We start from the raw sequence: 26,710 nt of genomic DNA, 5'->3' as shown, positions 1-26,710 counted from the left end.
GTATTACCCTGTTACTGTATCATATGCATTAAACTTTACTAAGTACTACCCTGTTACTGTATGATATGCATTAAACTTTACTAAGTACTGCACTGCTACTGTATCATATGCATTAAACTTTGCTACCCTGTTACTGTATCATATGCATTAAACTTTACTAAGTACTACCCTGTTACTGTATCATATGCATTAAACTTTACTAAGTACTACCCTGTTACTGTATCATATGCATTAAACTTTACTAAGTACTACCCTGTTACTGTATCATATGCATTAAACTTTACTAAGTACTACACTGTTACTGTATCATATGCATTAAACTTTGCTAAGTACTACCCTGTTACTGTATCATATGCATTAAACTTTACTAAGTACTACCCTGTTACTGTATCATATGCATTATACTTTACTAAGTACTACCCTGTTACTGTATCATATGCATTAAACTTTACTAAGTACTACCCTGTTACTGTATGATATGCATTAAACTTTACTAAGTACTACACTGTTACTGTATCATATGCATTAAACGTTGCTAAGTACTACCCTGTTACTGTATGATATGCATTAAACTTTACTAAGTACTACCCTGTTACTGTATCATATGCATTAAACTTTACTAAGTACTACCCTGTTACTGTATCATATGCATTAAACTTTACTAAGTACTACACTCTTACTATATCATATGCATGAAACTTTACTAAGTACTACACTGTTACTGTATCATATGCATTAAACTTTGCTAAGTACTACCCTGTTACTGTATCATATGCATTAAACTTTACTAAGTACTACACTGTTACTATATCATATGCATTAAACTTTACTAAGTACTACCCTGTTACTGTATCATATGCATTAAACTTTACTAAGTACTACCCTGTTACTGTATCATATGCATTAAACTTTACTAGTACTACACTGTTACTGTATCACATGCATTAAACTTTACTAAGTACTACCCTGTTACTGTATCATATGCATTAAACTTTACTAAGTACTGCCCTGTTACTGTATCATATGCATTAAACTTTGCTAAGTACTACCCTGTTACTGTATCATATGCATTAAACTTTACTAAGTACTACCCTGTTACTGTATCATATGCATTATACTTTACTAAGTACTACCCTGTTACTGTATCATATGCATTAAACTTTACTAAGTACTACCCTGTTACTGTATGATATGCATTAAACTTTACTAAGTACTACCCTGTTACTGTATCATATGCATTAAACGTTGCTAAGTACTACCCTGTTACTGTATCATATGCATTAAACTTTACTAAGTACTACCCTGTTACTGTATCATATGCATTAAACTTTACTAAGTACTACCCTGTTACTGTATCATATGCATTAAACTTTACTAAGTACTGCACTCTTACTATATCATATGCATTAAACTTTACTAAGTACTACAGTGTTACTGTGTCATATGCATTAAACTTTACTAAGTACTACCCTGTTACTGTATCATATGCATTAAACTTTACTAAGTACTACACTGTTACTGTATCATATGCATTAAACTTTACTAAGTACTACCCTGTTACTGTATCATATGCATTAAACTTTACTAAGTACTACCCTGTTACTGTATCATATGCATTAAACTTTACTAGTACTACACTGTTACTGTATCACATGCATTAAACTTTACTAAGTACTACCCTGTTACTGTATCATATGCATTAAACTTTACTAAGTACTACCCTGTTACTGTATCATATGCATTAAACTTTACTAAGTACTACACTGTTACTGTATCATATGCATTAAACTTTACTAAGTACTACCCTGTTACTGTATCATATGCATTAAACTTTACTAAGTACTACCCTGTTACTGTATCATATGCATTAAACTTTACTAAGTACTACACTGTTACTGTATCATATGCATTAAACTTTACTAAGTACTACACTGTTACTGTATCATATGCATTAAACTTCACTAAGTACTACCCTGTTACTGTATCATATGCATTAAACTTTACTAAGTACTACCCTGTTACTGTATCATATGCATTAAACTTTACTAAGTACTACCCTGTTACTGTATCATATGCATTAAACTTTACTAAGTACTACCCTGTTACTGTATCATATGCATTAAACTTTACTAAGTACTACCCTGTTACTGTATCATATGCATTAAACTTTACTAAGTACTACCCTGTTACTGTATCATATGCATTAAACTTTACTAAGTACTACCCTGTTACTGTATCATATGCATTAAACTTTACTAAGTACTACACTGTTACTATATCATATGCATTAAACTTTACTAAGTACTACACTGTTACTGTATCATATGCATTAAACTTTACTAAGTACTACCCTGTTACTGTATCATATGCATTAAACTTTACTAAGTACTACACTGTTACTGTATCATATGCATTAAACTTTACTAAGTACTACCCTGTTACTGTATCATATGCATTAAACTTTACTAAGTACTACCCTGTTACTGTATCATATGCATTAAACTTTACTAAGTACTACCCTGTTACTGTATCATATGCATTAAACTTTACTAAGTACTACCCTGTTACTGTATCATATGCATTAAACTTTACTAAGTACTACCCTGTTACTGTATCATATGCATTAAACTTTGCTAAGTACTACCCTGTTACTGTATCATATGCATTAAACTTTACTAAGTACTACCCTGTTACTGTATCATATGCATTAAACTTTACTAAGTACTACCCTGTTACTGTATCATATGCATTAAACTTTACTAAGTACTACCCTGTTACTGTATGATATGCATTAAACTTTACTAAGTACTACCCTGTTACTGTATCATATGCATTAAACTTTACTAAGTACTACCCTGTTACTGTATCATATGCATTAAACTTTACTAAGTACTACCCTGTTACTGTATCATATGCATTAAACTTTACTAAGTACTACCCTGTTACTGTATCATATGCATTAAACTTTACTAAGTACTACACTGTTACTATATCATATGCATTAAACTTTACTAAGTACTACCCTGTTACTGTATCATATGCATTAAACTTTACTAAGTACTACCCTGTTACTGTATCATATGCATTAAACTTTACTAAGTACTACACTGTTACTGTATCATATGCATTAAACTTTACTAAGTACTACCCTGTTACTGTATCATATGCATTAAACTTTACTAAGTACTACCCTGTTACTGTATCATATGCATTAAACTTTACTAAGTACTACACTGTTACTGTATCATATGCATTAAACTTTACTAAGTACTACCCTGTTACTGTATCATATGCATTAAACTTTACTAAGTACTACCCTGTTACTGTATCATATGCATTAAACTTTACTAAGTACTACACTGTTACTGTATCATATGCATTAAACTTTACTAAGTACTACCCTGTTACTGTATCATATGCATTAAACTTTACTAAGTACTACCCTGTTACTGTATCATATGCATTAAACTTTACTAAGTACTACACTGTTACTGTATCATATGCATTAAACTTTACTAAGCACTACCCTGTTACTGTATCATATGCATTAAACTTTACTAAGTACTACCCTGTTACTGTATCATATGCATTAAACTTTACTAAGTACTACACTGTTACTGTATCATATGCATTCAACTTTACTAAGTACTACACTGTTACTGTATCGTATGCATTAAACTTTACTAAGTACTACACTGTTACTGTATCATATGCATTAAACTTCACTAAGTACTACCCTGTTACTGTATCATATGCATTAAACTTTACTAAGTACTACCCTGCTACTGTATCATATGCATTAAACTTTACTAAGTATTACACTGTTACTGTATCATATGCATTAAACTTTACTAAGTACTACCCTGTTACTGTATGATATGCATTAAACTTTACTAAGTACTGCACTGTTACTGTATCATATGCATTAAACGTTGCTAAGTACTACCCTGTTACTGTATCATATGCATTAAACTTTACTAAGTACTACCCTGTTACTGTATCATATGCATTAAACTTTACTAAGTACTACCCTGTTACTGTATCATATGCATTAAACTTTACTAAGTACTACACTCTTACTATATCATATGCATTAAACTTTACTAAGTACTACACTGTTACTGTATCATATGCATTAAACTTTACTAAGTACTACCCTGTTACTGTATCATATGCATTAAACTTTACTAAGTACTACACTGTTACTGTATCATATGCATTAAACTTTACTAAGTACTACCCTGTTACTGTATCATATGCATTAAACTTTACTAAGTACTACCCTGTTACTGTATCATATGCATTAAACTTTACTAGTACTACACTGTTACTGTATCACATGCATTAAACTTTACTAAGTACTACCCTGTTATTGTATCATATGCATTAAACTTTACTAAGTACTACACTGTTACTGTATCATATGCATTAAACTTTACTAAGTACTACACTGTTACTGTATCATATGCATTAAACTTTACTAAGTACTACACTGTTACTGTATTATATGCATTAAACTTTACTAAGTACTACACTGTTACTGTATCATATGCATTAAACTTTACTAAGTACTACACTGTTACTGTATCATATGCATTAAACTTTACTAAGCACTACACTGCTACTGTAGCATATGCATTAAACTTTACCAAGTACTACCCTGTTACTGTATCATATGCATTAAACTTTACTAAGTACTACACTGCTACTGTATCATATGCATTAACCTTTACCAAGTACTACCCTGTTACTGTATCATATGCATTAAACTTTACTAAGTACTACACTGTTAATGTATCATATGCATTAAACTTTACTAAGTACTACCCTGTTACTGTATCATATGCATTAAACTTTACTAAGTACTACACTGTTACTGTATCATATGCATTAAACTTTACTAAGTACTACCCTGTTACTGTATCATATGCATTAAACTTTACTAAGTACTACAGTGTTACTGTATCATATGCATTAAACTTTACTAAGTACTACCCTATTACTGTATCATATGCATTAAACTTTACTGCACTGCATTTCATGCTTCCTAGCAAGCTCAGGCTATTACTAAAAGGTGGACTGTAGATCCGAGTATTGTTTCAGTAATCAAATTTGAATAAATAAAACAAAATGTGATCACATTGGAAAGTGTGTGCAAATAACATTGAGTAAATGCAGATTGGATCACCTTAAAGCAGAATTATGTATAACAAAAAAAAAATATTCAGAGCATGGCAAAATAATTTGTAACAACAGCCAGAAACATGTAGACCTTGTTAACAGGGTTCTAGAAGTATACTCATCACTGATGAAAGAAATCACTCGTGCTACGTTTATACAAAGTCTTGCTTGCAACTTTCTCGAGGAAAAGTACTGGTTGCACCAGTGTCTTGTACACCTTACTTTTGAGCTTTCCTGGTATTCTTCTGTCATAGACCACACCCAACACTCTATGCCATTTGGCTGCAGCCCCTATGATTCTAGCTTTGACCTCTTCATTCAGACATCCCTTCTCCTCAATCACCCCACCCTGATACTTGAAGCTGTTTCACTATCTTTCCTTCTATCTCTATTCTCAGCTTCTTCTGATTTCCCCAATTTGCTGCCATTACCATCATCTTATCTAGGAATCAAGCACTGTTTACTGCTTTTATAGTTTTAGAAGTTGTATTTGGCAACATGATTTGAAATATATTGTGAAAATACTGAAGAGATGTTTTTCCTCCAGTTTTAATATCAGGGATAAGAGTGCACTGTAACACTGCTTGTTTAAGAATATCTAAAGTACTAAAACAAAGAGTAAAAAGGTCACACAGATAACCAACTGGTTAAAAAACACAAAAAGAAAAATCTAGCAAAGCTAGACTTCTAACTGTGTGATACCTTAAACCTCTTGCATCAGAGGCCTCATGGGATATATGCAAATCACCCTTTAAGGATATCAGATGTTTCAGCTAAATGGCAATTCTGAATGTCCATGACTTTTTCTTTTACTGATAATGTCATAAGAAGACAGAAACATGCATGTCCACAGCTAGAGGGGTTTGACTTTAATGGCCTGAAGTTGTCCATAAATAGACTTAAAAATGAAAGTAAAAGAAAAAGTCATGGATGTTCAGAATTGCCATTTAGCTGAAACACCTGATATCCTTAAAGGGTGATTTGTATATATCCCATGAGGCCTCTGATGCAAGAGGTTTAAGCTATCACACATTCCTTTTGGTAACATGCCTCTTTTTAGTGTGTGTGTGTGTGTGTGTGTGTGTGTGTGTGTGTGTGTGTGTGTGTGTGTGTGTGTGTGTGTGTGTGTGTGTGTGTAATACATATAGATTGATAGACAGACAGATAGATAGATAGATAGATAGATAGATAGATAGATAGATAGATAAATAGATAGATACTAGACTGAAGAAATGTTATAAAGAAAATGTAGATATACCAAAGATTAAACAGACTACATGTCTCATAATCTGCTATGCAGGTGATATTATCACAGTAGCTCTCACAAAGAGGAAATTACTGAGTCAAAATGAGAGTTAGGAGGAAGCTTCAATGATTGATTTAGCAATAAATAAAAAGAAAGGTAAATATGCAATCTTTAGTGGTAAAAAGTGAAAAGTTACATTTATATAAAATGACAAGAAATGGAAAGAGTGAAAAGCATGAAGTATCTAATAATACCATTTGCTAATACTGGTAAATGGACTTTGTATACTGACCATCTACATCAAAAACTTGAAACAGAAATATACAATGTATATAACTTAAATAAAAACAGAAAGAAAAGTATTAAACCACTGATGTCAGCAATACTGTATAAATATATTCTATAATATTATTTGGGGTAAAACTATGGGAGTTAGGTATGAAAGAGAATTGAATGAAAACATTGATATATTAACTGGACATCTTTTCAATCTGCTGCCATCATTCCCTGAGATGTATACTTGTGATGAATGTAGAATGCTAGATGAAGAAGAAATCATGGAAAAAGCAGGCTTGACCAAATGGATAAAAATTTTAAAAAATCCAGTGAAAGATTTGATTGAATTTAAAGCATTTGTATAATTCAGAGAATAACAGTCCTATTAAAATGCTGACAAAGTATGGATTAACTTCTAAGGAAAACTATCTAAAACATATCTATATAAGTGCGTCCTATACTCATTAAAAAAGTTAATAAAAAAGCAGGGAGATTAAGAGATAGGCAGAAAAAAAAACAAAGCAGATGTTCAGATGTTTTGCAAGAAAGCTAATTGTAGATGTTTGTTTGTGTCTTTCGGCTTTTCCCGGTTAGGAGTCGCCACAGCGGAACTCCGGTCCGCTAATGATTGGTAGTTGATTTTTACATGCCGAGTTACCAGCCCTGATGCACAACCTTCAACGAAGGTACGCCCATTCATGCATGTCTCCACGCAGAAGATGCTCTAGCTGAGAATCGAACCAGACAGCGTCTTACTGTGAGGCGACAACGCTACCGCAGCACCACCACCATGGGTAAGAAAGCTAATTGTAGATAATAATACTAAATATCTAAACTTAAATGAGAACAAAAACTTTTTAAAGATCCATTTAAAATATACGTTTGAGCTATTTGAAAGTAATGTTTTATATAAAGGATACAATAAAAAGATTGCTTAAAACCTTTCAAATAGGCATATTAGTAAAAGAAAGCTTAGTGTATGTAATCTGTTTTTATATTAATAAATAACTCAAGGAGAGAGCTTTAAAGAAAATATTAGGTTCAGATGATCAGGAAATCTGGAAAGGCAAAATTAAAGCTTTATGTACAATCATGTTTTCAATATTCCGTTGTGATACAATTTTAGGAATGGTAAATTAGATCAATGAAAAGTATAAAAAAAAGAAAGGTAGCCACTGTTATTGAGAGTTAGTGAGGAAATATAAGAGAGGTTTATAAAATTTCATTTTTGGTAATTTGATGTGTTTTTGTTAACTATGTGTTTTGTATATGCTTTTATGAATTGTAACAACCTACAGATGAAACAATAAATTTGCTACTAGTACTACTATATGAAGGGTATAATATTAGTTGAAGCAGGACTGTATTAAGAAACTTGAGGTATAAAAACTGGAAGAAGAATTGACAATAGCTTTCACTATGCGACCACATTAATGGCAGAAGGTGAAGATTAACTGAAATATCTGGATTACCAGGATTAAACAACATAGTTACAAAATGTGTTTGCACATCAATATAAAGAAGGCAAAGATCCTGAAAACTAGTAAAATCAATGCATTTATTCTAGAAGGAAAAGAAATATAAATAGTACACAGCTCCAGCCTGCTTAGATTAATAATTAGTTACTGTCTACTCAATGACTCTGGCTATTGTGTGAGAACTCCCCTCCACTACACCTTCTATTATTATATTGGCTACATCATTTAGGAAATTGGACTTATAATGTGTGTTAGACAAGAAGGAACCAATACACTTCTCAGGAAAATATTATGGGTGGTCTGATAGAAACATCTAGGTAAGTTATATAAAATGATGGCACGTCTGCTAATTGCTCAAGAGTTTTGTCACACTTGTCAGAAGACGATATATTAAATTTAGAAAAGGATACGAACTTGAGTTAGTTTTAAAAACGGTTAAAAGTAATGCTTCTCCAAATGTTAATGGATTTAAGGCATGACTTTTATAAAGCAACAATGAATCAAAAGAAAGTGATTTTTACAAGTTATATATCAATGTTTTTCGGGAGGAATTGATAGAGTAGAAATGGTTATTACTGCTCAAAATTTATATGGAAAATGAATAACAGAGTTTTTACAAACTGGACACATTTTTAACTTTGCAATACCGATTACAAGTTATAAATTAAAATTTGCCTAAGATAATACACAAGGAAGTGTACATTGTGAAAATCAGATTAAGGAACTACTTATATTAGTCACCTCATTCCCTCCACTGGAGTTCCAGAAGTTTGCACTTTAACTTCCAATGGTTGCATCCTCAGCTTTCTGACAAAATCAACTTATAACCTCACAGTTCAAACAAATAGTAATATCTTTAGAACTATAGGTATTGATAAAGAAGTGGATATGGCAAACTGTTCCAGCTTCATCTCTGGCTTGGCACCTATGTCTGTAAAGGACACAGGCAACCTGTAAATGGTTAATCTCCCAGGCCCCTGTTTGTAAATGTTTCATCTCCCAAACCCCCACTTATAATTATCAAGGGTACCAGAACTTGTCAGAGATTTGGGATGCTTGACTAGGCTTAAAAAGGCCCTTGTGGTTGTTAGCTTAGTAAATATCTATGAACCTATGAACAAGCTAATATATACAGTTATAACATTCATGACTTATTAAATCTTAAGCTGTTTTTTATAAGTCAGATAAACACAGTTAACATTATATTTGTAAGGATTTGTAAATAACTTAACCACTCAAGCTGCACACATATCAGTAGTAGCATGTTATTCATTCTGCTGTGAGATTTAATACGAGGCAAAGCATTTCTGTGTATATTGTTAAATCTAAAAAAATATGAAAATTCTGATGATACAAACAAATGCTATATGAACATCTAATATTGCCTTGGCTGCTTTGGAAAGATGTCAATTCTGCCAATCATGGAAGCTTTAAGAAGAAATCTTTAATAGTGTGCACGTAGCATGGTTTTATAATTATCAATGTAAATATGCACAAGCAGTATTTGATATGTAGTGATGTCACTGGGCTGATTCTGGTGAAATGCCTGGAGGTATTACCAGGGTTTAATGACTTGTAGTAGATAATATCAGTAAGAATAAGGATACTCAGATGCTGCTGCTTTGTGCCATTAATACTGTTCATCATTAGAGTATCTCACTCATTTCAAAGGGGTATACCATTAATACTGCTCATCATTAGATTATCTCACTCATTTCAAAGGGATATAGTTTTAGGTAATGGTTTCTGCAATGTTATATTTGCAATTATGGTTTAATAAGATTAATGCATTTTGTAAATGGTCGGTATGATAAATTGACTGAAATGTCTTGCTATATAAAATAAGGCTGCCCATTTAGTAGCTGTCTTTTTTCTTTAGTCACAAATGCAGTAGTGTCTATTTTAAGGGGGAAAATGGCTCAAATTCAATGGGAGTAGCTCTGATGTAAGACCTCTTCCCCGTTTAGTTAATTGTGCTAATGCAGCATTATTTACTAAGAATGCTATATGGATAAAAGAAGCTATATTGTTATAGCTGGAATTTAAAAAAGACAGGCCTTCTACTGAACAACTAGATATGTGTGTGTGTGTGTGTGTGTGTGTGTGTGTGTGTGTGTGTGTGTGTGTGTGTGTGTGTATATATATATATATATATATATATATATATATATACATATATATATATATATATATATATATATATATATATATATATATATAGACATATATATATATATATATATATATATATATATATATATATATATAAATAACTGCGGTGGTGGTGCTGCGGTAGCATTGTCGCCTCACAGTTAGACATTGCCCATTCGATTCTCAGTTAGAGCGTCTTCTGTGTGTCGACATGTGTGAATGGGCGTTCCTTCATTGAAGGTTGTGCGTTAGGCCCGGTAATCCAGCACGTAAAAATCTACTGCCAATCATTAGCGGACCAGAGTTCTGCTGTGGCGACCCCTAACCGGGAAAAGCCGAAAGACGCAAACATATATATATATATATATATATATATATATGTATATATGTGTGTGTATCTACTTCAAAATCTCAATGCCCAAAAGATTGACGTTTAAAATCCTGAGATAAAAATCATGAAACAGCGGAAACTCAACATCGGATTTTTATTAGGGCAAGTAAACACTTGCCCAGCATGCCCTTTTCTCTACTGTAGTGTGATCCTGGAACTGGTATATATAGTTAGGTGGGTGTGGGAGGCATAGCCCCCCACCTAGATGGGTTTTACTTATTTCGGAGTAAGTTTCATTTCCATTTGGCAGTGTTTACTTACCCTAGTAAAAATCCAACATTTGAGTTTCTGCGGTTTTGTGATTTTCATCTCGGGATTTTAAATGTCAGTGTCCTGGGCATTGGGATTTTGAAGTAGACCCATATATATATATATATATATATATATATATCAAACTCTTGTGGATTTTAAAGACTGGGGGACGTTACAGTTTACAACCATCCAAAAAAAAAAGTTACAATACTGGGGATAACATTGTGGCAACAAGATATTATTTGGAAAGATGTGAGAAGGAAAAATAATTTGTTAATCAATGAAAACTTTTAAAACTTTCATTTAAAAAAATTGTATTTAATGGATATCATTTTACTAGGCATTTTAAGTTACTTTAGGAATGCCTTTTGTTTGCCAGAATATCTGGGGATAGAACTGTTTGGTTATTACTTTTATTTACTTATTTTTGGTGGGGTACTTTACGACTTGATAATTATGAGTGGTGTGAGGCCTGGGACTTTTGATTTCTATAGATTATTTATTTTCCTTGCATTTATTTTATATTATACATATTATTCTGGATGAAAATTCTAAAAAGTTACTAAAGTTAATATTTTGATCTAAGGATAAAGAAGTTTGAGAAAACTTTATAGAAGGGAGAAAAAGGAAGTTTATTAAGAGCATAGGTACTTGCATATATAAATATCAAAGAAAAACAATTTGTAAACTGAACGTTAAGAATGCAGACATGATCAGAAAGGACTACTGCATTCAAATAGTGAAAAATATTATTTTCTTCAAACACAGAAAGACATAAAAAGATAAAATGTGGCACACACTGAAACTTAGAGCTAAACATTTTAAGTCATTACAGAATCATAGGATCTTAGGAGGTTACTAGGCTAATGGCCATAGGGCTGTTACAAGCCTAGCCAAGTTCAACCCTTATTCCCAAGAGTGTCCATCTAAAGCAGGCACTAGCACACATTAGCAGGGGATTGTTCAAAAGAGGACCATTGTGAAAGAAAGGCAAGAAATGAAGCAGATATTTTTACAAGAAAAGTGGCCAGTTGTATATATTATTTGTGAAATGGCTGTTATTCCAAAGTTACATATAACAAGAACTAAGACAATAATGGCATGTTACAAAAAATAGATTATGATTGTGGCAGGAAGGATAGGAGTTTGAATGGTAAATTAAGCTTATGGATGATGATGCTTCCATATCTAATATCACAAATCACACACAATCAGAGAGATAGCTTATTAGCTGGATATATAGATATAGGTTCATAGCTGTATACTAGGTTAACAACCACTGGGGCATTTATAAGCCTACCCAAGCATTCTAATTGTATCCTGCAAGATTATGTGCCATAGGGGATAGTTAAACAAGTATATGGAAGCTAGGGCAAGATGTCCAGGCTGCCTCTGTCCATTAGAGACATAGGTGCTAGACCTGGGGTGCATTTCCAATTTCCCATCCACTGATCTAGGTTTATCTTGAATAGGGTTAGGGGGAACTCTTCTTCACATATATGGGAAGCCTGTTCCATAGAAGGTGAATTGTCTGCGACACATAGCTATCCCTCCAACATGCCCTAGTTATGTCACAAGCAAAGTTTAATCCCAAGATCGATTAATTCTGATGTTATTCATTTTGTGGAGATGCCAAAGGAGCAGGATCTAAGGATGGTTTGTATGCCAGGCACAGAGTAGGATCTAAGGATGGTTAGTATGCCAGGCACAGACGGTCTGTAGTAAACAAAAGTATAGAGTAGCACTTTAAGTTATCTGTGTACAACATGCTGTTTACATCCTGTCTTCATTCTGTGAGGAGCCTCTGTGCACACTGCAGTTGTTGCAGGTGCCTGATCAAGTGCATACTGAAGGGGTAGTGTACTCAATCCCGGGCCTGATGAGGGCTGAATACAGTGGAGCCATGACTTCTTTGGACCTAGATACTATGCCCTTGCTTATAACTTGAACCATATAGAATAATTTGTTTACTACCTTAGACCCCTGTTGGTAAAAAGCCAGGTTACTATCTATATGTGTACCCAAATCCTTGACTACTGGTTCTACGCTTAGATGTGTACTGTTGATGAGGTAATTTCCTAGGGTGGCTGACTTCCCAAAGGGTACTAGTATATATTTCTTGGCATTGTGTTTTAAGCTGTGGCTTTGGCACCAGCCATTTGTTTGTGCTACTTCTTTCTACAGGACATCAGTGTTGTGGAGGGATTCTGTGACTGTTCCTAGTCTGTAATCATCTGCAAACATATTTAGCCAGAGGCCCTTGACATTGGCCTTGACCTCCAAGAAGTAGATGCCAAAAAGGAGCAGACCCCAGCACAGAGCCCTTAGGAACTCCAGTAGTGACTGGCCTTTTCGTGGGGGTGGCCTCCCTTGTCCTAACTTCCTGAGTTCTAGTGTATATTTTACTTTAGATGTATTTTTTCTTTTGTACATTGTGATTGTAGACTGTTCTTGGATTGTTGAATTTAAATAAACATAAGCCATGAGATCTTTTGCATCCACCCCAGCTCAGGCCAATGGGGCCTAAGTTTAACATTTCATCAAAAGGTCAGCACCTCAGTAGTATAGCACTCCCCTTATTCTGTGCTACAGTATCAGTACTGGAAAATGAATTAACCTGCCATGGGAATGTAGTCCCCACCCTTCCCACCTTCTGCCATTAAGACACTATCTGTTCTGTTATGTCATTGGCATTGATCATGGTGAGAGGGTAAAAACTGCACAATGTGGTTCACACATGCTTCATGAACCTTTACTTCCTGTATTCTCTTCCTGATTCTTCCCTGACAATGGTCATTTCACTCACCAGCTGTAGATGAAGTATGAAACTCTAGGAAGTAGCCTTCCAGAGATAATGTGCATCTTGTCTGATTTTGCATCCACAAAGAGGAACTTGGTCACTGGAGCTCATTTTTAGGAAAGTGCTAGTCATTAATTCTGGCTGCTGTCTGACTTTCTAAACTGTTTCTTTTACCTTTTGCAAAGCAATGATACCAGATTTTTAGGGAAGGTAACAGGCTAGCTGTGAAGCACTCAAGGCAGTACTTTATTAAACTGCATCACTCCTTTTTACTGAGAGACTCATATTTATTACCAGCCTTTCATATATACTATTATTCATTGATTATAGCTTTAGAATAGCTACATCCATGCAGCATATTGTCTTAACAGACATGGACTTTTTCATCGAAAAACTAAACTAGCTGAAATAAATTGATAATGGCAGTATATTAATGACATCAGAACTACTGTCAATGATGTAAATATTTATCATGTAAAATACATCACAAACTGTTCTGCCAGTCTTAGGACCTTAATGCATCAGTTCTTTGGGGGCTTCTGCCTAGAACCTCTACCCACAATCTAGATACGTATGCTGCTGCTCTGCATAGCTGTTATGACCTACGGGATAAGAAGAAATGACCGAAAATATGGTATAGATGTGTGAGTAGCAGACATTTATTTTATTTTTATTTTTTTATTTTTATTTTACATTTGTTGACCGGGCAAGTCTATCTGGATATATGTCCATTTTCAGTAGAGGCCCGGGGAGATAAGCTCCAAAGTTCAATTACAGTACATATCTACAGAAGTTCATACATGAGATCAACTACATTAATCATAACTAAAACAGTATTAGCTAAAAAGTGGTTACAGGTATATAGAGTATATAACACAAAATATTGACTAAACATAATACAATTTATCATGAGGCTGCAATTAACTGTTCAGAAAGATTGATAGTAAAACACAATATAATTATAGATATAAGAAGGGGAAAAAAGGAAAGTAAGACTGGAATAGAAGTTGAGTAAGAAAATTCTAATCGTGAAGACTGGAACTTTTATGAGAGTATACTAATAGGTAAGGCTAGGTAGTAGAGGTAGAATGGTAGTTGAATTCTGATGTGATTGTTACTGAGCTGAGACAGTGAGGTAGAAACAGGTAGTTAGAGCATACAAGGTGGGGTTGAAACAAGTAGTGAGAGCATGTAGGTTAGTCAAGTTTAGTACAGGGGCACATCCAATGTGTTTTAAGGAAGAGCTTAAGTTTATTTTTGAACAAGGAAATAGAGGGAAGTGTTGAAAGTTCAGTGGGGAGTAAGTTCCAGAGTCATTTGACACTATTCCTATCTCTCCAGTAAAAACAGCCTTTCTCCTCACCATTTTTCTGTTATATTCTTTTGGATTATTTTATGTTTTATTGTCCTGGTGCATTGTTGGGGTTGAATGGTGATTTTCTTGCTGTGTTGTTTCTGTTGTTGAAATAATTATGCTGCCTATCAAGTCTTATATGTATTGAGAGCTAAGAATGGACATGGATGTAAAAGGCAATGTGCAATCTAACATGAGGATACAGAAATACAATAAAGATGCATAGCATTATAAGCTAGTATTGACAAGTTGTGATGGGATTGCATTATGTTAAAAGACGTTTCTTCTACAGATGCTCTGATATGCTAGGGACTAACATGATTTCTTTTGGACAATGGCATTTGCTAAGGGTTCCTAATAATATTTCTGCCATACTTACTTATTTTCGTGCCATTGCTGGGACACTTGGATCCAAAAAATGAAACTGTATTTTCCTCCTTGCAGTCTGGATAGACGCCACAATTCCAAGCTGTATTACTGGTATCACGCTATATGCAGACATCCATGGGTTTGCTGCAGTCAATGCTAATGAGTCTGAACATAGCTTTCAACAATCCCTGATTTTGCAGAATGCCCCTGTCAATTAATTACAGAATATACAGTCAGTCAGTAATGCCAGATATTAGAGTTTCATATTTCTTATTCTTCAAAAATGCTTGTTGATTCAAAAATATGTTATTGAATTAACTTTATCAATGAATTAGAGTAGTATTTACCAATTGACCCTGACTTTGGGCCTTTTGTCCCCCATTTATTTTTGGCTTTCAACCAGAATTCTTCAAGTTCAGCAAAAGAGTTTCTTAAACTAGTTGCTAAGTCCCTTTCTAGGTCCATTACTCAGTTGGTATAACTTACTGGCCAGACAGGGATGATTGCTTTGAGTATTTCACAAAACAGTATTTTTCCCTGCCCAGTGAATGGTGACTGTAAGTCTTGCCTTCTGGTAGTGAATTTTTTTATCTCTGATTATTTGGATGTCATTCATCCATAGAACATTAGCTCATTTGATCACCGTAACATCCATCAGTCTGTGATCCTGAATAAAGTGAACTAATTATTTTTACAATGAGCAACTGCGGCATAAAGTCCTGCACTAGCTGTTGGAATTGTCTATTAACTGTATTTTTGCTCATGTGTTTACTTTATGTACTCTTCTACTATCCCACATTGTTTCTTCACTGAAACTTTCTTAACATGATATTCACTTCTCTGTACCAAAGATTTAGAATATTGTACCTACAAAGGTTAGCTCTACTAAAATTGTAGAGTATGACTGAAGCTGTTGATAAATAATGGCTAGCTGCAACGTCCTGCATCAGTTCGGAAAAGTCTCATGTCTTGTTTGTGCACTTTCTTTTTATTGCTGTGTGGCCAATGTTTCATATTAAGCAACTGATTTTGCCCCAACATAAAATACACTAAAAATTTAGTCGTGCTCTCTTATCTTGTACTGAAAAAAAAACGAATGGATAGTTTTTTTACAGAATGCATGCTTTCATAGGCTTGCCATCTTTTTGAATGTCAAAAGTGGGACATGTTAATGGCAACATAATATTTTGGAGGATAAACCATAAACACGGTCCGTGTAAAGGACTGGAATTCGTGTTTTGTCAGAAATAAAACATCCCTCCCTCTTGTAGAATTTGAGTTGCTTGTGCTGTTTCACACAGCAGGTACAAAATAACCGTTTTATGCAACTATTAGACGAAATGAAAGAAACAAATTTTGTTCTAAAATCTCAGGATATTTGCCATTTATCATGTAACCCCCCGCGGGACGCAATGACCCAAATAGTGACTATCCCACGTAAAGCTGGACAGGAAGTAGCCCTATGGGTTCATGAAAGATGGTAAGGTTGTAGAAATCCTTTGTATTGATCAACTGAGGGGTAACCAAGAGGGACTCTACCATTACAGAAAACTTTCACTGGTTCTCTTTTTCAACTTCCTATCAGTTTATTTTTAAATCCATGCCACCCATTAGGGAAGTGATGAAAACTATCCGCACCACAAGATACCCGATTCATTTCTTTGTGAGTATCCTTTCGGCTTTTGTAGACAAAGTCTTGCATGTATCGAGGTTAGCTTAACGAAAATATTCGTACATTAATTTCACAGTTGTAGCAATACCTAGCACGCCATTAGCAGTTACATAAACGGCAATAACAGTAGAACAGTGTCTTATGGGCTGTGAGGGCAAAAGGGTTGTAATAGCAGAAAACAAAATCCATGTAAATGTATAAAGTGACATTAACAGTCAAGTGCTGCCAAGACCCCCCCCATTACATACTGAAAATACTTTTACTTCTCCTCTTACGTGTTTCTTGACTTGTTTACTTACAATTATAGTATTTGGCACATTATTTAATCAATAATTTTCCGAAAACATGGTGCGCCTAATGTCTCCTAAGCATATCTGACACAGAAGTTAAACAGTACCAGTGGGGTAATGTTTTATAGCGGCGACCGTTGTAGCCACAAAAAAAGAATATAATCCCAGTTTTCTTGCAGTAATCTGTCGGCCAACATGAAAAGGCGCAAATTTCTGTCAAGTGTACCCACGCAGTAATATAATAATAATAATAATAATGGAATTGGCAATTGGCACCGCTTCATCTGACGCGTTTTCTGTTGATTACGGTGCGGGGTGGCCCTTCTTCTACGGCTTCCCACTTCTACTAGGGTTGCCACCTTTTCAAATATCCAAAGTGGAAATTTTTGGTACAAACGTCAGATTTTGCAGGGCGAAATATACCCACGGGCAGTACAAAGGACAGAACTTCACTTTTTTGCCTAAATAAATCATATTCTTGTAGCATGTTAGTTGCTTATTCTGTTTCTTATAACATCTAGGGGTTTCAGATACAGAATAACTGTTTTATGCAACTATTACATAAAATATAAGAAATAAATTTGTCCTAAAACTTCAGGACATTTGCCATTTTTACAATTTTTTTGCAGGACACAACTGCCCAAAGAGGGACTGTCCCTCGCAAAGTGGGACAGGTGGTAACCCTAACTTCTACCCTTCTGCAAATTTAGAAATGAGAATGCCAGCTACAAATATCTGTAATTCAACCCTCATGCTAAAGAATGTAACTATATATACCCGTACGACCTGCTTATGAGCACCTAACACTTGCTTTAAAATTGCACCTCCAGTGAAACTAATGATTGCTATATCCTAAATGGGAGTGCGGAAAAAGGTACATTTTCTCAGTCATGTATGCTGTTATCTGACATCTTGCCAAGTCTTAGTAATTACAAAAAAAGAATCACCTGGATAAGCTGACATAATAATTCACTTCAGTATGAAGAACCTGAGTAGCAATTTTAACTTTATTTGTGGCTCTGGGTCTTCTTTGTAAAATGAATTGCTTTACCGAGTTCTGAGTGAGACTTCACATTGATAAATACAGACATAATATCCATGCGATATCACAACTAACTGTGAAGTCTGTGGACAAATGGATAACAAGGCGACTTACTGACGCTATTAAATACAAATTCAATTTCCTGCCAGGTTAAGGACACCGATAAGGGATTGATTTAAAAATCCTTTTGTAAGCCACCTCTCGATGTTTATTTATCATTCATGAAGTGCTGATCTTTTGAATAAGACGTACGTCTTTGAATGGTTTGCATTTATAAATCTGTGTTTTATTATATCTGATAAGAATAAGTTTGCTTTCAACATATGGTTGGTTTCAAGGATACTGTACTTGACTTGTGCTAAAGTTATTCCCGTTTCCCTCTCTTTATTTATTTAGTTCCACAATAAAATTTGAAAATATAATTAAATACACTTTTTTTCTAAAACACATTACGCTAATGAAATGCATATAGTTGCTGTAAACTTAATTTATTTAAAAAAATCAGCTTTAACGTTAACATTTTTTAAAAGTCAAAGTTTTAGAAGTTTTTTCCCCCACAATTTTCTTCACCAAGTGAGTGACTATCCGTTTACAAAGACACATGCCTTTCTCTCTCGCTCTTCTACATACCTCTCAAATGACAAGATTTTTGCAGAATGTCCAGATTTTTGCTTTATATTTTTGGTCTGTTCTTCATAACATTTGTGGTTTTCTAGCAAGTCATTTAGAACTGAAGTCACTAAAAAATGACCGACATTTGAGCGTCAGACTTCACAGCGTTCAGAAAATGCATGCCATCCCACAAGTTTTTATTCTAGCAACTTTCTAAGTTTACAAGAGCAATATTTAAACTCAGTCCCTATATTTGGTTCATTGTCCCCCCATTATTTTTGGCTTTGTCCAAATTTTTGTGCTAAGAGTTTGAGAGGTATGCTCTTCTGCCATTCTCTGCCTGCCCTGTCTCAATAATAATGATGATAATAATAATAATAATAATAATAATAATAACTGTAGTTGTAGCTGTTTTTTTTACATTGAGTATTGCAAAAGGCAGGTTAAAATAATTTTGCCAAAAGCCACACAGGGAGTGTGTGTGAGGGACTATAAAGGCCTAGTTTTCTGTTACTATTTAATGTCTTGAATTCCTGACTACATTTATATATCCTAAACTTTTATAGTGTGATATAGCCTGTTCTGCAGAACTTCTACACAATTAATGTACAGTAGGAAGGAGCACACCAAGCTTGCACACTGAATTGCGACATAAAGCTTAACAACTGTATACCAGAAGGAAAAAGAGAAATTTCTAAATGAAACTAATTTAATGCAGGGATGGAACTGGGATATGAGGTGGGGGCGGGGGGTGTAGTGTGCTGTTAGTATAAATGGATCTTATTTATAACAAACCGAGTTATATGTGGGTTGGGACTGTAAAGCTAAATCTGCAGGTTATATTATGCTAAGAAAAAGTATACAGTGTACAAGTAAGTTAGCAACCATGACTAACAACTGAAACGTCAGCAGTGGGGGAGGAGGAGGAGGAGGAGGGGAGCACGAAGGAATGAGAAGTCCCAATATTTCTAGGTAACATTTTTAAAGACAATCCAGGAAACTTTATACGGGACTCAAGAAAAGGAAGACCCGCATCCCTTGAATGACTTTTACAGGCACCATCAATACGTCTAATAGAGACTTCCAAACTCAGACTGTTTCGTGGTGGTGTTCTTTTTTACCTCTTATTTCTTTTAAAGGAACAAAACCTGGGGCAAGTTGTGCGCTGCGCTTTTTTTCAAAGGCATAAATAATCGTACAGCTTGTCCCATCCCACACGATCTGGAATATTTTTTTACTGAAATCTGCCTCTGGAATAACAACTGCAAACGGGGAGAAGGCGTCTTCATTTCTATATTTCTCATCGGAAGGCTTTTATTTTCGATGTATTGGCGAACGGAGGATTTGTACACGCTTTGAAGTATTTAGGAGGTTACAGACCCGTAGAGCGTAAGTATCATCTGATTCTAGCTTTACAGTTTGCAGCATTAATAGCACCAAGGTTAAAGCCAGCTTAGTTTTTCCAGTCAACTGTGATTTCTAATATATTGTATATGTGTCTGTGTGTGTGTGTGTGTGTGTGTGTGTGTATATATATATATATATATATATATATATATATATACACACACACACATACACACACACTTGGTAAAATAACTGTTTATGCAGTCTAAAATTAGTTTTGTTAGAAATTAAAATTGTTCAGCAGTCTTTATAAATAAAGTTTTAAGACCACGAGCCATTATGTATTGGTATTTACCCCGCGAGGATAACCGAAGACGACGTCACTCGTCCTCTGCCTTTTCACTTTTCCTTTTGTAAATTGAGAGCACTCGGTTAAGCAGCCGTGAGTTGCTATAACCCATCCATGGGAGTGCCTGTATACATTACATGTCCCACATAACGGAATCCCAAGTACCAATATTAGGGTAGGTTCAAATGGAGACGCCGACTCGATGATTACAAGTGCAACAATCTCTAATTAAAAGAATTATCTAAACATGAAAATCTACATTACAGTCACCTACTAGTCTAATAACAGCATTTCATTAATTAATTACATAGATTTCAGACATTCGCAGTGTGATGCTAGGTAAACAAATTCGAAAGCAGCAGGTAATCAGTACTGATATATTTTGGCACCTTTTATTTAATACAAAATTTAAAAGCGTTTCAAACAGTGGGAGTACTGTATTATTTGAAAAAATATACATTTATCTATTTATTTGTCTTAGTTGACAAGGAAAATCGGACTAGGCACAGGCCATTTTACAGCGGAGGCCCTGGAAGAAAAGATCCAGGCGATATTTTTAAAATACTCACTACAGAGAAAATTATTAAACATTGTACATTACAAAGACAGTTATTAAAACATCTATTTACAAACAGATCACCGTTCTATTGTGGCATTATACAAAAATAAAACAGATACTTCTTCTTTGGAGACATACATGATATTAAATTCAAGGTGCAAAATATGTAGTGTGCAAACAGTTCATATGCAATATATACGATATTAGATATAACGTAAAAGATATGGGTGAGGAGTGTTACAACACAAATGTTAGGAATAAATAAAATTTAAGGTAAGGAGTGTGAAATATTACTTGGTAGATAGTTAACAGCTAAAGCTTTTAAAAGTGCGAGAAAGGCACCTTATAGCTGATGAGTCAAGGATAGTGGGGTAAGAATATTAAGGTACATACTGGCATATAATCTTGTTGTAAGAGAGTGGTGGAAAGTATTTGAAGGAGATGGATAAAGTGGGAAGGTCAGAAATAAACCAAAATGTAAAGTGGGGACTACAAATCATTAGACGGATAATAACAGGCACTAATAAAATTGGGGTGTCAGACATTCAGGCAGTCAATTTAAATTTAAAGTATAGCATCACTTTTGGATGTTGAAATAATTGGTATAAGGTATAGAATTTTAATTCTTTTTCAGAAGCTATGGCTGATCCCTTATGCATGTGCAGTTATTTGCTACATGCATATTTATTGTACTAAGGCTGCTAATAACAGTACATTTGGAAATTACATTCAGATTGACTTTACAGTTTTTTACTAAATAAAAATAGGGAGAGCTACTTAATGAATGCCATACTGTTCCACTTTATAACAGTCACTTCTCACAGAGTATATACATTTGTTATAAATCAAGTTTGAAATAAGTAATGCATAGAAATATATACCCAAATGTGTTTTGTTGGCCTGCCTTCATATGTATCTATGTGTTTGCCTATCTGTGTCTTTTCTATATTTCTCTGTATCTATGTATCGATATGCCTGTGTATCTATCAGTCTAGGTGTATGATGGAAACATATATCAACACCATGTTTAGAACATATTCTTTACTTTATTATTTTTTTCCTTTTGGACCAAAGCCATTTTCATTTTTTTTCATATTTTGAGCTCAGTATAATATAGTTTTGACTTTATTGCCAGTTGATTTTGCAGTTATTGCATGATTTATAATCTAATGCATGCACTGTTAATCTACATATGTGTGAGAGATATAAATTCAAATATGTGTTTAAGATTCTGATCGGATACTATGTACAGGTGGAATATGACTTGAAACAGATTTGGGCCTACTTCCATGTTGTGTGTGCTAATATGGAAGTGCTGTGAATTTGTAAGCTCCTCTAAGAGTGAAAAATTCACAGTTAGTTGTTTATATTGTTGGAATTACACAAATCAGTTTATTAGTTAACTGACAGCAAATAAAATATGGAAGTATAAGGCACACCGACTGCACACGGTCAACAGGAAGCATGGCAGTTTAGTGTCTTTTTTTGGCTTTACTTATGTTGTAAAACATTTTTATTTCTGCCACCTTTGTATATTCATATCCACATTCTGAATAACTGCACACTGTTCTTACTTTTAGTTATCTCTAAAATGTTTAATTAAAATGTATGTATAATCTGGAAATAAGTGAATAAAAACTAAACTGTCCAAAAGTAAATTGCTCAGAACATTATATCGCATATATGTTTAAAGAAGATGTCAGAATATGCACACTGTTCACAAACCATGTTTATAGATATTTGGATAGTACTGTACCATATTTGTAAAGTATTTCCAGCTCTATGGCAACAAAGAGGTAGCTAGATTTCTGTTTCCTGTGGTGGTCCTTCAGGAAGATAAAAAAATACACAAAGACTGTGTGAAGTGTACACTTCCAGGCTCTGTTAGGCATTCTAAATCTGTTCATGTTGCTTGTTTTAGGTGTTTTTTTCTGTTTATTTATGGCATCTGTCCCTAAATTCCACAACATTCTCTTTTTATTTCACAACAGTATGCGTTTGTGTCCATTAATGTTACTGATGATAATAGAAGATAATCATGAACTGTGGTGTGTATTTGTTCATGTGTGTGTGCACATGCACACACACAGATATATGTATGTATGTATATGTATTATATATTGATATGTATAACTTTTAACTTGCCCATTCAGTAAGTAGTTTAAAATCATGCAAACCGTTCACATGTGGCATATGTGTGTGCATGGAACAGAGTTTAAAATAAATAGCAACTAACGCAATTCGACACATTGATCTGGCTCGGGTTTGAATAACTTCTGTGTTGGTAGCCAAGCTGCCCTCTTCTTTTTTTGGAAATTACAAAAAGCAATAAAGTAATATCACCATGACTGATGAACTCTATGTATTTTAACTGTAAACAAAATGTTGTAAAAGTTGTTTGCATTATCTTGAGCCCACATCATGCTTTTATTTCTTATATATCAGGGATATTTTACTTCTTGTGTAAAATGGCTATTAATTATCTACGAGTGTTTTATCCATGTCTGATATGAGTCAAACATGATTGCTGTTCAAACCAGACTTGTTAGTAGCTGAAAATGGCTGCCTGACAGTTTGTAGAGGCCAGTGAGCTTGTCAAGGCCATTTTCTTTATAGCCGTCCTCTTCTTAAGACTATTTGTTATTACTGCTACGTGTGCATAGCTTGGGTGATGCCAGTGTGCGTTGGTTTGTTGAAGTAGAAAGTTACTGAACTGCTGCTTATGACCATCTGTATAACTATGACTATAGTAAAACAAATACAGGGGTTAAGAAGGTTTTCAATTCTGACCTATTTAAAAAACTGCAGTCATCTTTCCCATAAATAATCAATTTATTTTACATCTTTCTAGTGTAATAACACTGTAGGTTCATAAACCATTTTGGTACCTGATTCCTGGTAGCTCAAATATCATAACAAAAGTCCACTCTATCAGTCATTACAGTAACCCGTGTTTTCATTTTCTTCACTTGATGTAGAAATTTAGTAAAATATTTATAATGATAATAAACCAGAATCAAAAAGATTGTTGAGGAAAGTCATTATGATTATCACTGCTTTTGTACGATGCTGTTTTTGTAACATTTATCCAATTCAGATCCTTCTAACATTTGTGGGCCACATAGCTTTGCATCCATTGTGAACGGACGGTATGTGGCACTTTAAGAACTATTTATTTGAATGATTATAAGGATTACTGGACATTTTTTTTTTCTTTTTTCTGTTTGATACTGTAAAATATATTGCTAGAATAGTGTTAGAACTTGAAAATGCTTATGTAAGCTACCTGCCAATATCTGTTTATTATTACTAACATAAAATAATATAAAAACAAATTTAAAACCAAGGCAAAAGACTTCACAATAGACACTTTCAGCTGAAAAGGAATTCAATAAGAATGTGAGTAACAACTAAAATCAAGTGCTGAAATTAAGCAGTTTGTTTTGGTTTCTTATGGTGGTTGTTTTTTTGTGTGCTATATTGATTTGTTTTACTTGTTTACCACTCCATTTTGTCTGGATTAATTTATTTTCTGTGAGTATCATTAATAAAGTATTGATGTTTAAAGAAATATAGAAACATATATACAATTTCTGCATGTTTATGCAGTTATATATAATCAGTATGCCATAGCCAATACAATGCATTCTGCACTGTAGCAAACATTTGAATTGTTTAACTATATTATTGTAGGACATATTAATTAATAAGCAATTACTCTCCAGTAGTAGTGACTAATACTTCTGTCCTTCCTGAAAGTTGTAATGTCTTGTGCCAGTGTTAATTTTTTTTAAAAGACAAGCCACAAAATGAGAACTACATGCAGACAAAAATTATGCTCTTTACACTCTCTACAGTGCCACTAAAAAAAGACACTACAACAAAATACATATTTTCAGCAATATTAAACTCAGGTATTATTTAAATGCATAGATTACAACAATAGAACATGCAGTATTATAAAGCATATAAATGGCTGAAAAAAACACTATTCCAATAAACACAATGTATTGTTATAAATTCCCTAGTTCATAGATGTATGTGCATGTTTTCATAATTTATCAGTTTAGTAGTTTTCATAATTTATCAATTTTTTCAATGTTTGTAACAATTGTAGTGTTAATTAAAACAAATAAAGTAATTTTATTTATTTTTATATTAGCATTTTCTCATACCAGGTATGGGTATGTTCAAAAATCAGTAATGTAATCTCTAAGCATGGCTGCCTTATAGTCTTACTTTTTCTACATATACTTTGGTTCTCTATGTTCAAGCAGATTGGCATTTTTGTTGGAAAGTGTTTATTAGTTTACTTATTGAATATTCTGACATTTTGAATTTGAAGTAAATTGAACAATTTTGCATTTGAACAATATGTTTTTTTGTAGTTATGGCAGTCTTATTGTTCCTTAGACCTATGTTTGTTAGAAAGCTGGTACTTGTGATTCTACTGTTTCCTTGTAGTTTATTATTCATGAAAGGCTCACCACCTGCACCCGTGACAGCAGATCTGAAATAGCAACAGGACATGTGTAGGACGCATGCAATAGTTAGGGCCTAGGTGGAAGACCAACTTCGACTTTATTAGTCAGGCCAGTTTCTGTTGCTCTTCCTTCCCACATAACAACATAATGGTACATATTATGCTCCCTATAGAATAACTATTTAGAATTTTATACTGTAGTGTAAGCTATACTATACTGGCTCCAGTAAGACCATAATATTTTTCACTCTAATTTTAGGATTCCCATTCCCTGTGCCGTCAGATAATCTACGTCTTTTTCCAAACCTGGGTTGGCAAGGACAAAGGCAGCAGTCAAATAGCTGTACTAGCAGGCCAAAGATATGGATTTCTAAATGTTCTTTGTAGCAAAATAAATCATCAACAGGATCAATGACTGAATAGTTAGCTTTTTTTTTCAAAACATACCGAGAATTCTGATAACTATGATTAGGCAGTGGAGCATAAACGGAGCATACAAGGGCATCCAATTGCATTTGTATACAGAACCCTAAGTATTGTATACAGAACCCTAAGTATTGTATGTTTTACACCATTTGTATGAATATTTTTCAGACTTTTACTATTTCACCCTCATCTTTATACAAAATTAAAAAAATATATATATTTTTTTGATTGATACCAGAATACTGCTGTAAAACTGGATAATTTTCAGAGGCTCTGTTTTAAAAAGCTACTGACTATTTCTTTCTTTAGTGCCCTTTCATTTCCTAAAGTATTTCTCTAACAAAATTGAGCCAAAGCAGTACAAATGAACCCTGTTTGTAAGATTCATGGGCATGCCTTTACTACAAACATGTTTGGCACCATATAGATACA

General features: G+C 33.9%; 1 protein-coding gene across 3 annotated transcripts in view; it reads left to right on the top strand.

Moving 5' to 3' along the window:
* The window catches only part of TBX4 (T-box transcription factor 4), a 448,562-nt gene that overhangs the window by 34,354 nt on the left and 387,498 nt on the right, over positions 1-26,710 (top strand). For 2 of the 3 annotated variants that reach the window (XM_044054542.1, XM_044054541.1), the window contains exon 1: positions 19,939-20,503. The exons of the other annotated variant lie outside the window; for it this stretch is intronic. The gene's annotated coding sequence lies outside the window, so the exon portion shown is untranslated. Of the gene's footprint in view, positions 1-19,938; positions 20,504-26,710 lie in introns of those variants that run through there. 3 annotated transcript variants of the gene reach the window in all.

Source organism: Protopterus annectens, chromosome 13.part0, assembly GCF_019279795.1.
Source record: "Protopterus annectens isolate FY-2018-M chromosome 13.part0, PAN1.0, whole genome shotgun sequence".
NCBI classification, from domain to species: Eukaryota; Metazoa; Chordata; order Ceratodontiformes; family Protopteridae; genus Protopterus; species Protopterus annectens.
Note: the sequence above shows the minus strand (reverse complement) of the source record. Positions and strands in the feature narration are given on the sequence as shown.